Raw genomic sequence first — 13,765 nt, forward strand, 5'->3', positions numbered from 1 at the left:
GCTTATCAGCTTCTTCTGAAAGCCATTTTCGATATGAGTTGCTACTGCTAGCACCTGTTCCTCACACCCTATCTCTGGTCTAAATCCAGCTTGTTCTATAGGAACAACCTTGTTGATGGCTGAGGAGATTCTATTGCGGATCAGTCTCTCTAGCAGCTTGAATGTGACACTAATGAGTGCAATAGGGCGGTAGTTTTCAACTTTTGAAGGGTTTTTGTTTGGCTTCAGTATAGCAATGATCTTGGTTTTCTTGAATAGTGAAGGCAGATGACCTGTTTCTACAATGTTGGAAAAGAAGGTGTTCAACCAGTAGCTGGACCAGAGTGTAACAGAAATTCGAGGTAAATGCCTTCAACACCTGCTGCCTTTCCAGGTTTCATGCACTTCATAGCTTGTATAGTTTCTTCTATTTTAAATGGGGCGGAGAACTCAGATGATTGTGGAGCTGACCTTTTCCTTTTATTCAATTGATATCTGACTTCTCTTATGATATATTTTTCCTTTCTTGACGTGGAGGTAGTGACCATGTGTTTGGCCATATCATCTAAGTTTATGTTACATTTTTGCCTGATAGTATTTTTTGCTGTATCCAGTTTCCCGATTAAGGACCAGGGCTTACTGCTGGAGTGAGTATGGTCCAAGGATTCTACAGTTCGTTGCCATTTATTTCGTCTGTTTTCATTTAGTGATTGTAGAAGGATAGAAACAGTTGCAGAGTCACCATTGTCTTCATATTCCTTGAGAAGCTTTTCACTGTCTTCATTCCAGCCAGGGATGTACCCTTTGCGGTAACCTCTTGGTATGCATCGTTTTGCTGCATCTTTTAGTATACCAATAATTGGAGTCAGTCTGCTTTGAAAATTCTGTCCAATTTGCTTTGTTGAAGTTCCATCGTGGTCTCGGGTAGGACAAGATAATAGGTATGAACAGACCTGTCTGGAGAATTACTGGCCGGTGCTAGCTGTGAGGGAACCTGGCTAGTACTGTGCGATGTACCTCATTGTGAACGTTTGGAGACTGTGTAGTGAAGCACAGGTCAGGTGTATAGCCATGATTCCATCGTGCAGAGGTAAAAGTTGCCTTGTCTTTAGCATTATAAACGAGTTTGAGGTTTTCTGTATCCATCCAGTCAACAAGTTTTTGTCCATTTTCATAACACTCCTGGTATCCCCAGAGAGTATGATGGCTATTGAAGTCTCCAGCGATTCTGCACGTGTCCCCCGGCTGGTGCTAAGCGAGCAACAATAATCATGATGAGACCGATCTGCCTTAAACGACCTCTCGGTCAAAGATTAAGGAGAAATCATTTACCCGAACAGGTCTTTCTCAGGGCCCTCAAGCTCGTAAGATTGGACCATCAATGCAATTACACATAATATGAATTTATTTAGTGAGAAAATTGTCAAAAAGTGTTCTTCCGTGATTAACAAGAATGGAAAGGAAACCAAAAAACTCTTTCCTGGACCTGTCATGCCAAGCACTTGGTCAAGAAAGCGTCTGGCATATTGCATCAATTTCGTCGAAACATGCCGGTGAGAAAGATGTTGATCCAAACTATGGTATTTCCTATTTTAGATTACGGCGCTGTAATTTACAGCGATATCTCCGAGAAATATAATAGCAAACTCCAGCGTATTCAGAATGCCTGTGTTCGATTCGACTTCAATATTCGTAAGGACTGTCACGTAACATCTTACTACAAAGCCGCAGAGTGGTTGAAACTCAGGGATAGACGATCATACTCAGCTGCTTGTTTACTTCTGATAATTTTAAAATCTAATGCTCCCTCATATTTGACCAAGTCCTTTGTTCAGATGAGTCAAGTGCATGATCGGGACATTAGGTTTACAGCTAACACCCTTCAGGTTCCACATCATCGTACGGTAAAGTGCAGTAAGTCGTTCATTGTCACTGCCTCTCAATTATACAACGATCTTGAACTATATGAAATTCAGCAAAGTAGTGTGGGCGCTACCTTTCCACTTATTAATCCATGTAAATAAATTTTCACCAAATTAATTAAATAGTACGAAATATCATAACCCCCTAGATACATTTTAGATGCTCACTTTTACTCTTAATTCATCCTCGGCTTTAAAATTCTTAGGTTTCTCTTTCGTCTTCGCTTCCTTGTTAGCATAGTGTATGTTTATGAAATGTTAAAGGTATTATTGTAATCTCCTAGATGTTTAGTTTTTAATCTTATTCTTATATCCTCAGTAGTAAAATGTATCTTACGCTTTTTATGCATTCTTTTATTATTTGTATGTTAGGTGATACATTTAAGTTAAAGTGGCAGTTAGTTACAGCCAAAGGGACCTCTGGTCCTACTTGTAATTAACTTTAAATAAATATATTTCTATTTCGATACTGGGGCCACCATTTCACCATCAGACAGCTCCTCAATTGTAATCAAGTAGGCTGAGTGGATCTCAAACCAGACCTCAGATTCAGGTAAAAATCCTTAATCTGGCCGCGAATTGAACCCTGGGCCTTCGGGTAAGAGGCAGGCATGCTTTACCTACACTGAAGGACCAGCCTCAAATTATAAAACAAGTTCTTTTAGAATGACCAGTAAAACTACGAAATTATTACAATTGTTTCAACGGTCCAAATTATACACTCTCGGTCGGTCCAAATGACACGACATGCAAAGATCTAATCAAAAACTAAGTAATATGCAAAGTACTTAACATTTATGAAAGAAATTTTGTTAAAACTTACCTAGATGTTTCATCAGTACTTGTAAAAGCTAAAAACCCTCTTGGCTGAAATAACTACCTCACCGTACACTTTCTTGTCACAGTATAAGCATACAAGGAACGTGAGTACCGTATTAAGATTGTTTTCCTCTCCCTTAAGGGGAGTATCAAACGCCTATCCTGGTAATGTTAAATTTGACACATTCACATCCCGTGTTCTTTGGAACTGTACAAGGTAATGAAACTAAATTTTGCTAGGACGTATATACATATCTAATACATTCATTGATCTACTTTCTTGGTTCAAGCTTTATTCAAAATCATGATATGGATTAATAATTAACATATTTATTTTAAAAATTTTTATGATCAAACAATATGTCATATAAAACCAATAATGTTGTTAATGAGAGAGAAAAATTTAAAAGCTCTATCCTAAGGCGACACTCCGGAGATAAAAATATATAAATTACCTAATGCATGGATTTTCACGAAACTTTGTGAGAATGTCACGTACATAAAAGTAGAGATCACGAGCATTTCCTTCACATACTGTACAATTAATAGTATTCCCAAAATAATTTTTTGAAAATTTTAATTCCATTTTTTCATGCAATTTAATTAACATGTTAATGTAAATTCGTAATTAGGCAGATAATACTTCTTTTAAAAGCACTACGTATCGATATTTCTGTACATCATTCATATAAGGAGATATACTAAATTTTGTGCAATTTTTACGTTCTAAAATTTTACAATTAAAAATCTCTCAAAAATTTCATAGTTATACCATACAAATTTTGAAACATTTGGCAGAATATTATGGGAGAAAATGGGATTTAAATGTAAAATTACAGTGATAAATTTTTTGAATTCAGCGGAATAAATTCGTGGCAAGAAAAAACCTCAATCCTTTCAATTCCAGTCATAAAAAGTATTTCACTAAAATGACAAAAATATCGATTTTTATCTCCGGAGTGTCACCTTAAGTAGTTTCTGAGAAAATGGGAAACATTCGCATAAAATGTAGTTCATCAGAATTCACACTTGATAGTATAATGCCACGTATTGTGTATGGTAACATGTTTCTTACCACATAAATAGCATACATCATACCAAACAATGTAGGCAACTGATTCAACAGGATGTTTAATATAAATCAACATGAATTACCACCTTCTAGAGCAAATATAGTAGTTCCCTAGATGTTTTGTCATAACTAAAAAAGTGCTCACGAAATCTGGAGGAAAAGCTTGTGCAGCAACAGATTGTTTTTAGATTTATAAATAGTTACAATCATCCCAAATCATACATGAAATAAAAGAGTAAACTCCAGATAATAATTCTCCACAAAAAACCAAATATACACATTTTTTACCAGTACCACCGTGTGTACTCCCCATAAGCCCAACAGAAAAAAAACCTTTCAGGAAGCAATCTACCCTCGGCTGTTTTGCTGACGTTGCCTCACGCATGGAATGACCAAACTTACAAATGCCAAAATTAGGATCGGTCCAAATTACACGCAGGCTGAAATTACCTCGAGTGGATAGCTCTGCCACTACCTATGGACCACTAAATTTTAGATCTTTCTTAATTAGACCCACCACTTTGCGCTTTCCTCTGGCAGTCAGTGTGTCTGGACCAGTAGGAGCGATTGGCAGTGAGGGGGAAATTTTTTACAAACAACAAAAACTACAAGGTTGTCGGATTATGGAGGGGGAGGGCAAAAAAATTGAAAAACTCCACAAAATGGAAAGACTTTATGCAGTCTGAGCAAATTTCGATAAAGGCGAAAAGGTTGAGTATACTAACGGTAATAATAATATTGTACAATAAAACTTTTCATCAAGGGAACAATAATTAGACACGTATTAAAATGAAATACAAGTTCGGCGTGATTATAAGGTTAAAATGTCATTTGGTATTTGACTACACACTAGATAGAACTACACAGACACGAGACTGCCAAATGAACGTACGTGCGCGGCAAGCGGGTGACCCCAGCGCGCACGACCTTGACAAAAATATACCACTGCTGCCCTTCCTCACAGCACTTGCTGCAGACTGCTGCATTTACTCACAGCACATGCTGCACACTGCTGCCCTTCCTCACAGCACATGCTGTAGAATGCTGCCCTTCCTCACAGCACATGCTGTAGACTGCTGCCCTTCCCTTCCTCACAGCACTTGCTGCACACTGCTGCCCTTCCTCACAGCACATGCTGCACACTGCTGCCCTTCCTCACAGCACATGCTGTAGACTGCTGCCCTTCCCTTCCTCACAGCACATGCTGCACACTGCTGACCTTTCTCACAGCACATGCTGCACACTGCTGCCCTTCCTCACAGCACATGCTGTAGACTGCTGCCCTTCCCTTCCTCACAGCACTTGCTGCACACTGCTGACCTTTCTCACAGCACATGCTGCACACTGCTGCCCTTCCTCACAGCACATGCTGCACACTGCTGCCCTTCCTCACAGCACATGCTGCACACTGCTGACCTTTCACATAGCACATGCTGTAGACTGCTGCCCTTCCTCAGAGCACATGCTGCACACTGCTGCCCTTCCTCACAGCACTTGCTGCACACTGCTGTCCTTCCTCACAGCACATGCTGTAGAATGCTGCCCTTCCTCACAGCACATGCTGCACACTGCTGCCCTTTCTCACAGCACTTGCTGCGCACTACTGACCTTTCTCACAGCACATGCTGTAGAATGCTGCCCTTCCTCACAGCACTTGCTGCGCACTGCTGACCTTTCTCACAGCACATGCTGTAGAATGCTGCCCTTCCTCACAGCACTTGCTGCACACTGCTGCCCTTCCTCACAGCACTTGCTGCACACTGCTGCCCTTCCTCACAGCACATGCTGCACACTGCTGCCCTTCCTCACAGCACATGCTGTAGACTGCTGCCCTTCCCTTCCTCACAGCACATGCTGCACACTGCTGACCTTTCTCACAGCACATGCTGCACACTGCTGCCCTTCCTCACAGCACATGCTGTAGACTGCTGCCCTTCCCTTCCTCACAGCACTTGCTGCACACTGCTGACCTTTCTCACAGCACATGCTGCACACTGCTGCCCTTCCTCACAGCACATGCTGCACACTGCTGCCCTTCCTCACAGCACATGCTGCACACTGCTGACCTTTCACATAGCACATGCTGTAGACTGCTGCCCTTCCTCAGAGCACATGCTGCACACTGCTGCCCTTCCTCACAGCACTTGCTGCACACTGCTGTCCTTCCTCACAGCACATGCTGTAGAATGCTGCCCTTCCTCACAGCACATGCTGCACACTGCTGCCCTTTCTCACAGCACTTGCTGCGCACTACTGACCTTTCTCACAGCACATGCTGTAGAATGCTGCCCTTCCTCACAGCACTTGCTGCGCACTGCTGACCTTTCTCACAGCACATGCTGTAGAATGCTGCCCTTCCTCACAGCACTTGCTGCACACTGCTGCCCTTCCTCACAGCACTTGCTGCAGACTGCTGCATTTACTCACAGCACATGCTGCACACTGCTGACCTTTCTCACAGCACATGCTGTAGAATGCTGCCCTTCCTCACAGCACATGCTGTAGAATGCTGACCTTTCTCACAGCACATGCTGTAGAATGCTGTCCTTCCTCACAGCACTTGCTGCGCACTGCTGACCTTTCTCACAGCACATGCTGTAGACTGCTGTCCTTCCTCACAGCACTTGCTGCACACTGCTGTCCTTCCTCACAGCACATACTGCACACTGCTGTCCTTCCTCACAGTACATGCTGCACACTGCTGTCCTTCCTCACAGCACATGCTGTAGAATGCTGTCCTTCCTCACAGCACATACTGCACACTGCTGTCCTTCCTCACAGCACATGCTGTAGACTGCTGTCCTTCCTCACAGCACATACTGCACACTGCTGTCCTTCCTCACAGCACATGCTGCACACTGCTGTCCTTCCTCATAACTTTGTGCATTTGGTGTGAATTTTATGCATGATTAGTGCATACAAATTAGTTTTGGAATTGAAGCATCACGATTTCTGACTGCTGGAACGTTACGTGCAATATTCTCCGTTAACGCTTTACAGACTCTTTCATTATGTGCTGATCGTTTTTTGCTCGGCGAGGTCCCGTTTCCCATCCCTGCGTGTGATGCCGCTTTCGTTCCCCCAATATAGGGTGCGTTATACCATGTAATTGTACTCGGGTACCTCATTTTATCTGAAATGTGTTTATTATTGTTACCGTGTTTTTGCGGTAGTTATGCGTGAAAGAAGGTGCGGGTTGGTGAACAGGTCTCAAGCTACGAAAGTAAAATTAATTTAAAATTTAACAAGGTTATATTTCTTTTTTCAAAAGAAAGAAATAACAAGCATGGCAGGTACAGAGTAGCAAGTCAAAAAAGGTAGTTACAATATTTACAAGATTTGGGCTTCGCGCCCCGATTTCACAATGCTTGGGCAATCAGCCCAACCTTACTTCAAAATATGAATTAACCGAGGGGCAGAAAACCCCATTCATGCTCAGGAGCACTTGCTCCAAATTACACCGAAAAGCCTCCTCGAGGCATACAACACTGAATTTTCGAAAAAGAGCCACTCGCTCTCAACTTTAAGCCTCTCAAAGGCCACACCAAACTCCACCTTCAAGTTGTCCTCTCTGGACATAGACACAGGGGTAAAATACCCAACCTACTGAGGTCTATTAAGTGAGAAAGATTAATTACATGACCTCTAAAATAACAATTTGAGGGGAGGCGAACTTGCGCTCCTAATACGCTTGTTTCACAACCTAATTTGGTTCTAGGCCACAGATGCAAGGGCTAATCCCATACTACGGAGGTGACTTTAGAAAAGAAACAAATTTACATAATGTTAAGGAAGAATAGGTTGAGAAAATAAGTTCACCTCAAAACAATATCAGTGGGAGCTCGAGAGGGTTAAGCACTCTCTATCCCAATATGTAGTCGAAAAGCTTAGAATAGATACAAGTTTCTTTACATTTTACGGAAGGTTATATAATGGGAAAACTTCGTACCCGCCCCGAGAGTTAAACTGCTGAGCAAGCAAGAAAATAAGTTATTATACGGCCATTACCTGGTTGTTGACTGTCGCCGAAGAAAGAGGCGCTTCCCGCCCCCTGCTATGTACTTTACACACCAAAAGATGGAACAGAAGTGGCCCGGAGACCCTAAAATCAGCAGTTTATATCCTCTCGCGGAAAGTTCGAGGCGTTAGGGGAATGAGAACACCCGCCCACAATCACTTTATTGGGTAGGGTACAGCAACATATCTCAGTTGGGGGAAGATACATCGGATTGGTCAGAAATTAATTAAAGAAATTCGGGATTGGCTAAATACAAAACAAGGGGAAAGAGAGGGGCATACAGCCAACTTAAACAATAACAGAAAGAAATTTAACAAGAAACAAACTTTTGAAATAAAAATTTCTCCAAAAAAAAACCAGTTCTTTCACTCCGCACTAGGGTGCACTATTGTTGATCTTCAGTAGTGTCCTCTAGAAGAGAAAGTTCACACTTCTTTCTACAAGCAAAACAAAAATACGTCGAAAATGACACAGTTCAAAAACTCCAAATTTTCCACGTAGTGACATCTGCTGAGAAATTTGAAAATTAATACCGTCAATAAAGTTCAGACTTCCTCCAGCAGAGGAGTTTCAATTGGCGCACATTTTAAATTAGCGGCGTGGAGGTGTACCGCCCGGTACAGCCCCCCCCCCCCCCCCAAAAGTTCTTCCAGGGGTTACACATGAAATTTGTTTGAAAACAAGGTCCAAGTTTTGATGTTGATATGGAGATTAATTGCAGAAGTATTTATAAGATTTTCTTAATGTGGTTTGATTCAGTTTCAAAATTTTTGTTGTAACTTGGTGACGTAAAGTATTTATGTTTATAGAAGTTGAATTCAGAAGATAAACTTTTAATACTTGAAAGTGAAGAAAAATTTTGCAAGGTCCACCAAATATTGCTGTTGAATTCCCAAGTGCAGTAATTGCTGATAGTAATAGTTCATGTAGTTAATGTTGATTAAGTTGTATGGCCAGACCGGCCGTTGCAGCGTGCGTCCAGAGGAGGCCGCTCGGACCCCTCAAGTACCCTGAGATACCGCTCGCCCGCACTATGAGGGGAGCAGTGGTTTTGAAGCACGCCGCGCCCGCGGTGAACATATACAGGCTGCGGGCCAGTAGCAGGTCGTGCGCCGCACATCAGCCTTGGCCGGGAGGAGGGCTCCGGCTCGCCGTGCACATGTGGTCCTCGCTGGGGAAGAGGGGGCCCATCCTCTGATCCAGTCGCAGCACGGCGCCGCGCGGCTGCGGGGACACTGAAACATTAAAGCTAGGCGGCAGAATTGTTGGACCATCATCATTTCTTGAGGGCACAGGCTTTGTGGAGAGGTTGAGGGGCCAGCGGCGTGCAGAAATCCATGGCCTTAATTAAGCCACTGTGTAGAGTGGAGCAGGAGACGGGAGCGTGGTAATGGCCGTGGCAAGAACAGGATGGCAGTTTAACCGTGCGGGAGGGGTTTACAAAAAACTTACATATGAAACAAAATATTATAGAAGGGGCAGAATGCCTTAAAAGTGAAAACTCAAAAAAAAATATAACCTTAATATTCCTTTCACGATTATATGAAGCAAGTTAACCCAGAAATTACACCGGTTTCACCTGAGACAGGTGAACCCTAAATATCCTCTCGGTGGCTGGATTACTTAATAATAATGTGACCGGCGTAAGGAAATCTAGAATGATACACGGCCCATGAAATCTGGGGCAAGCTTGCCCGCGGGAACAAAATTCTTGACCATTACTTGGTCACCTACCTTCAAATGGGTGGGTCTCCGTCCACGATCATACCTTTCCCTAACCTTTTCATGAGACACTTTAAGATTGGCTTTAGCTTTCTTCCAAAGATCTTTAATGTTGTCCGGATCTATTGTCTCAGGTAGAATGTCACTCAGAGACCAGAGGTTAGAGAGCGGCGTGTTGGGAACAAACTTGAACATCAAAGAGGCTGGAGTAAATTTATGTGATTCATGAACCGCCGAATTCAAAGCAAAAGCTAACCAATGCAGGGACGTGTCCCACCTGGAATGATCTTCATGGTGATAGGCAATAAGCGCGGACCTGAGATTACGGTTAACCCGTTCAGCCAGAGATGGTTGAGGGTAATAAGCAGAAGTAGTTACATGAGAGATGGACAAGTCAAAGCAGAATTTACGAAATAAATGAGATGTAAAAGCCTTAGCATTATCAGATACAATATATTGGCACGGACCAAAAGAAGCAAAAATAGAATTTAGGCAAGTAATGGTGGACTGAGCGGTAGCCAGCTTAGTCGGAAATAACCAGGAAAATCGTGTAAAACCATCTACGCATACAAAGATGAACTTGTTGGTATTTCCCTTTGACTGGGGGAAGGGTCCTACATAATCAATATACAGGCGTTCCATGGGGCGCGACGCTTGATGTGAAGACAAAAGGCCTACCTTGGTGGACATGGTTGGTTTACTAAGCAAACAAGATTTACAAGCTTTTACTAGTTCACGGATTTCACCGTCCATACCCTTCCAGATGAACCTTTCACGAATCTTTTTCACGAGTTTTAAAGATTCCAAGATGCCCCCCTAATGGGGTCTCATGATAGTATTTGAAGATCATAGGCACAAGAACAGCTGGAAAGACAACCTTCATTATCTTATCATGCCTCGATGGGCAACATAGAACACCATTCCTCAGAACATAAGGGACAACATGTTCCCCAGAAGAAAGGGTTTCCATTATCGGAGCCAGCGTCGGATCTTCACGTTGGTATTTCTCGATATCCCTAAAGAGCATGGGAGCATCTGTTAAGATGGCATTAACATCAGATAGTATGGACTCGGAAGGTGATGAACTGTCGACCGGTTCATGGGTCTCGACGTCGTTGGAAAACATACGGCTGAGTCCATCAGCAACAACATTTTCGGTACCTCTGATATGCCGGACATCGAATTGGAAGGCGGAAATACGGATGGCCCAACGGGCTATACGACCAGTACGACGCGGCCTACCTAAGACCCAGCTTAAGGCTTGATTATCTGTCTCCAGGTCGAATTTGACATGTTCCAGATAGAGACGGAACTTCTCTAAGGCAAATAAGACTGCCAACCCTTCAAGCTCATAGATCGAATACTTGGCTTCTTGAGCCGACAAGGTCCTAGATGCATAGGCGATGGGTCGCCTCCCTAGTTCAGTCTCTTGAAGAAGGACTGCAGCTACTGCTGACGACGACGCGTCGGTTTGGACGATGAATTTCTTCGAGAAATCAGGCATAACAAGTACAGGGGCATTACAGAGAGCTAATTTAAGATCTTCAAAAGCGGCTTGTTGAGAAGGTCCCCACTCGAATTTGATGCCTTTCCTACGAAGAAGGTTCAAGGGCGCCGCTCTATTAGCGAAGTTAGGAATAAACTTCCTGAAGAAATTCACCATACCAATGAACCTGGCGATACCTTTAATGTCCTTGGGAGGTTTAAAATCACGGATGGCCTGTGTTCTAGAATGATCGACCGCTACACCATCAGGTGACACAATATGCCCTAGGAATGACATAGAGGGTTTAGCAAAGGCAACCTTGGACAACTTGACAGTTAACCCAGCCTTACGCAGGCGATCGAGAACTTCTCGCAGATGATCAAGATGTTCTTCAAAAGTCTCTGAAAATACGACGAAATCATCCAAGTAGTGATATAAGTACTCAAATTTGATGTCGGAGAAGACCCTATCTAGTAGCCTAGTGAGTACAGCTGCTCCCGTGGGGAGCCCGAACGGCACGCGGTTGTATTCATACAAGTTCCAGTCCGTGGCAAACGCTGTAAGATGTTTAGACTCTTCGGCTAGAGGAATTTGATTGTAGGCTTGATTCAAGTCCAAGATGGTGAAGAACTTGGCCTTACGGAACCATGAAAAACAAGAATGAAGGTCGGGAAGGGGCACAGATTGTAACACCACCTTCCGATTGAGAGCCCTATAATCAATGACAGGCCTGAAGCCCCCCTGGGGTTTCGGGACTAGAAAAATAGGCGACGAATACGCCGACTTAGTGGGCCTAATAATACCGTCTTTCAACATCTGATCGATGATTTCTTTCAGAGCCTTCATTTTAGGTGGAGATAGCCTATAAGGTGGAAAACGGACAGGAATCGAATCTGTGACCTCAATTTTGTATTCAATAAGGTCAGTAACACCAAGAGTATCAGAGAACACCTCAGGAAATGACTGACATAATTTCCGAATACTATCAGCCTGCTCCTCAGGTAGATGTCTAAGGTCTAACAACATCTCATCCTGGGTAGGCGAAATAGATGAACATGATACAGAATTACATTTCAATAAGGGAATTTTACAATTGGACGCAAATTTTAATGTGCACGACTTACTCTGAAGATCGAGCACAAGACCAGTGTGAGAAATGGGGGAAAATGGGATTTAAATGTAAAATTACAGTGATAAATTTTTTGAATTCAGCGGAATAAATTCGTGGCAAGAAAAAACCTCAATCCTTTCAATTCCAGTCATAATAAGTATTTCACTAAAATGACAAAAATATCGATTTTTATCTCCGGAGTGTCACCTTAAGTAGTTTCTGAGAAAATGGGAAACATTCGCATAAAATGTAGTTCATCAGAATTCACACTTGATAGTATAATGCCACGTATTGTGTATGGTAACATGTTTCTTACCACATAAATAGCATACATCATACCAAACAATGTAGGCAACTGATTCAACAGGATGTTTAATATAAATCAACATGAATTACCACCTTCTAGAGCAAATATAGTAGTTCCCTAGATGTTTTGTCATAACTAAAAAAGTGCTCACGAAATCTGGAGGAAAAGCTTGTGCAGCAACAGATTGTTTTTAGATTTATAAATAGTTACAATCATCCCAAATCATACATGAAATAAAAGAGTAAACTCCAGATAATAATTCTCCACAAAAAACCAAATATACACATTTTTTACCAGTACCACCGTGTGTACTCCCCATAAGCCCAACAGAAAAAAAACCTTTCAGGAAGCAATCTACCCTCGGCTGTTTTGCTGACGTTGCCTCACGCATGGAATGACCAAACTTACAAATGCCAAAATTAGGATCGGTCCAAATTACACTCAGGCTGAAATTACCTCGAGTGGATAGCTCTGCCACTACCTATGGACCACTAAATTTTAGATCTTTCTTAATTAGACCCACCACTTTGCGCTTTCCTCTGGCAGTCAGTGTGTCTGGACCAGTAGGAGCGATTGGCAGTGAGGGGGAAATTTTTTACAAACAACAAAAACTACAAGGTTGTCGGATTATGGAGGGGGAGTGCAAAAAAATTGAAAAACTCCACAAAATGGTAAGACTTTATGCAGTCTGAGCAAATTTCGATAAAGGCGAAAAGGTTGAGTCTACTAACGGTAATAATAATATTGTACAATAAAACTTTTCATCAAGGGAACAATAATTAGACACGTATTAAAATGAAATACAAGTTCGGCGTGATTATAAGGTTCAAATGTCATTTGGTATTTGACTACACACTAGATAGAACTACACAGACACGAGACTGCCAAATGAACGTACGTGCGCGGCAAGCGGGTGACCCCAGCGCGCACGACCTTGACAAAAATATACCACTGCTGCCCTTCCTCACAGCACTTGCTGCAGACTGCTGCATTTACTCACAGCACATGCTGCACACTGCTGCCCTTCCTCACAGCACATGCTGTAGAATGCTGCCCTTCCTCACAGCACATGCTGTAGACTGCTGCCCTTCCCTTCCTCACAGCACTTGCTGCACACTGCTGCCCTTCCTCACAGCACATGCTGCACACTGCTGACCTTTCTCACAGCACATGCTGTAGACTGCTGCCCTTCCCTTCCTCACAGCACATGCTGCACACTGCTGACCTTTCTCACAGCACATGCTGCACACTGCTGCCCTTCCTCACAGCACATGCTGTAGACTGCTGCCCTTCCCTTCCTCACAGCACTTGCTGCACACTGCTGTCCTT

This window comes from Anabrus simplex, chromosome 1, assembly GCF_040414725.1.
Source record: "Anabrus simplex isolate iqAnaSimp1 chromosome 1, ASM4041472v1, whole genome shotgun sequence".
NCBI lineage: Eukaryota > Metazoa > Arthropoda > Insecta > Orthoptera > Tettigoniidae > Anabrus > Anabrus simplex.